Consider the following 3,741-nt stretch of genomic DNA (forward strand, 5'->3'; position numbering starts at 1 on the left):
AAATGTACTCATGTGGTGTACAAACATATATCTTTAACCATGACATGCAAAGCACACATACACACACACTCACACACACACACATACACACGCGTATAGAAGATAACCATAATAATATCATAATGCATAATATATACATACAAGATTGAAAGCCATGTCAACAGCAGCGCAAACAGGTATTATTCATCATATATAAATCTCCCATCATATAATTCCCTGTCTACTAACACCTTGAAATAATCCATAGATTTTGCATTCTTTGTTTCAAATTTCAAACTGTTCCATTTCTGAACAATACGAATACCGAACCAGTTATGTCTTATGTTTGTTTTGCATCTAGAGACAAAAATCTTAAACTTGTCCCCTCTAGTAAAAGTAATATTAGAATATGAAACAAAAATCAGAAAAGTCTATCCTATCCATACCATGTACCAATCTATAAACCTGAATTAAATCCCCACGAATTCTTCTATATTTCAAACTGGGTAAGTCAAGAAATTCTAACCTTTCCTTATAAGGTAAATACTGTATTGTATAATTTTTTTGGTAGCTCTCCTCTGTACACTTTCAATACTAATAGATTGTCTTTTATATAATGGGCTCCAGATGCAATTTCCGTATTCTAGAATTGGTCGAACGAGCGATTTACCAAATATAAAAATGTGGTTTTATCAAGACATATAAAGGTACTATATATTATTCCCATCATTCTGTTTGCACGGCTTACACAATTATCAATATGTAAATCAAAATTCAAATGTGAATAAAAAGTAACTCCCACATCCTTTTCATACGGCACAACGGAAAGTAGATTTGACATAGAAGTATCGGTAAAATAATTACGACATGGATTATTTTTTCCTATATGTAATACTTTACATTTCGAAACATTAAAATCCAAATGCCATGTTGTAGACCATTTGAAAAGTGAAAATATATAATTTTGTAGAATGTTATGATGTTCAGTTGTACTATAGATCTTTGTATCTTCTGCAAACAGTTTGCAGGCTGAATTTATGCCACATGGTAAATCATTTATATATAAAAGAAATAAAAGTGGTCCCAATACGCTTCCTTGGGGTACACGGCTAATTACATTCTTAAAATCCGACCCCACACCATTGACAATGACCCTTTGTATTCGATTATTAACAAAGTCTTTAATCCAGTTAAAGATATTCCCTTTAAATCCATATGCTTTTAGTTTAATGAATAATCTCTCATGAGGTACAGAATCAAAAGCCTTGCGGAAATCAAGATAAACAACATCAATGCATTGATCACGATCAATTAACTTAGTAAAATCCTCCATCACCTGTAAAAGTTGAGTAATGCATGATCTCTTTGATCTAAAACCATGCTGGTTATCGTTTAGCATCGTATGACTTTCAAGAAAGTCCATTATTCGGTCTTTCAAGATAGACTCCATAACCTTACAGAGTATGCATGTTAAGCTGATGGGTCTATAGTTTGCAGCATCTAGTTTGCTTCCCTTTTTATGAATGGCAGTAACATTGGCTTGTTTCCATTCAATGGGTAAGGTACCAGATTCAAGAGACTTATTATATATTGTTGATAGCGGCTGTGATATTTCAAAGGCCACTTCTTTCAGTAAACGGGTATGAAGGGAATCAGGTCCCATGCTTTTAGTCACATCTAAATTCAACAATTTTGCAAGTATGTCTTCTTGTGTAATATAAAAATCGGGGACGTTTAATTGATTTGTAACATTGAACGTTGGTATATTTGTAGTGTCTTCTTGAACAAACACAGATGAAAAATAATTATTTAAAACATTAGTTTATCTATATCGGAAGTAACCTTGGTACCATCATCTTTCAGTAAAACACTAACACCTGGTTTTCTTTTCAACTTTCTGTTTACGTATCTCCAAAAGCCTTTCGGACTATTCTTACATTCGTGTGCCAATGTGCATTCATACGTTTTCACAGCATTTTGAATCGTGTATTTGGTGTTATTTCTAACCTTGATATAATTATGAAAATTATCTGTTGTAGGATACTTTTTGAATTTCTTATACAATTTATGTTTCTTATTAATTGTACGTTTAACGTTTTTTGTCAACCACAATGGTTTATTCGAACTAATTTTTTTGTTACATCTTAATGGAATGTGTTTAGATTCTATACATAATAATAGTAATAATAAACAAGTTCGGAATAAAGACCAGAGGTATGGCCTATCTCAATTTATCAAATTAATATATAAAGTGTTGTTATTGGTTTTTGGTTGTATATTTTTAAATTTTTGTACATTTGCATATATATATATAATATATATATATATATATATATATATATATATATATATATATATAATAATAATATATATTACATATATATATATATATATATATATATATATATATATATATATATATATATATATATATATGTATGTATACATTGTCGCCATAGATTCTCAACTTTGTGTTTATACATGTTTATGCATGCCACGCATGTAAACGAATTTCCATTTTTTTGGATGAATAAAGTATATATTATTATTAAATGATAATATATAAATAATAATAATAATAATAATAATAATAATAATAATAATAATAATAATAATAATAATAAAAATATAATAATAATAATAATAATAATAATAATAATAATAATAATAAATAATAATAATAATAATATAATAATAATGGAATTTCTTTGGAAAAAAGCTCTCATATTAGCTAGACTCTTTGTTGCTGTTGCTGTTTTTACTATTTTTGGTTGTTGTTGTTTTTCCTGTTAATGTTGTCGTTACGGCTGCTACTGCTTTTAAGTTTGCTTTGCTTTGTTTTTCTTCTTTTTATTTTCTCTTTTCTTTTTCACCAATGGAACTGCCACGGGCACGGATCTCGATAGTAAGAAGAAGGTGTGTCAAAAAAGTAGTCATAGCGAAAGTTGTGCTGGTAATGAGGACACGGTTGGTGAAACCGGTAAAAAGGGTAGTAAAAAGGATTGGCAAAATGTGGAGAACAAATTAAATTATGAGGAGTATATATAGGAAAGGGTTGACTTCCCAGTAATTCATCACAACTACCTCGATAACCTCTATTCACTCCAATACAAAATGGCTTGTGAAAAACATCGGCCTCTTGGCTTATAACACGATGGAATTTCTTGGGAGAAGGCAAAAATCTGCATGGGACAAAAATAGAAACATGTACAAAGGGACGGGGGTTACGATCCTTGTTGACTGATAACGTTTTTGCTTCTTCCTTAACGAAGAGTTCTGTTGGTTTCTTTAATCCTTTGAAATCCACACCAGGATCATCTGTGGCGTAGAGAATGATATTCCTCTCATCCTTGTAGTAAACAATTTCCCCTTGGTACAGGCCCGTAACGCCTAAAAGTGACAGACTCGTTTTAAAACATTTACTCCCATAAATACTGTCTGATTTTATCCCAGGACTGAACCACGTTCCTCAACTGCATTTTTTCTGTTGCTCGCTCTAAATCTGCATTGGGAATTAATGCTCATAGCCTCTGCCCAATGTGTCAAATGATATATTGGCGTGTCTCCATCAATCTCAATCTCCGTCAGCTGCTCTTCCGTGAAATCCCTTAAAGCCCTCACTGTGACTTTGTAAAGATAATCCACAAACATGGGAACTCGCAATGTTCTGTAAACGAGAAGAGAGTGGCGAAGCTCCCACCAAATCTTAGGTAAAGAACCAGTGGGAAAATTGCACACCCAGATGTGGAGCAGCCTTCTTAA

This window comes from Berghia stephanieae, chromosome 6, assembly GCF_034508935.2.
Source record: "Berghia stephanieae isolate SIO BIC M18660-M18661 chromosome 6, UCSD_Bste_1.3, whole genome shotgun sequence".
Classification (NCBI taxonomy): Eukaryota; Metazoa; Mollusca; class Gastropoda; order Nudibranchia; family Aeolidiidae; genus Berghia; species Berghia stephanieae.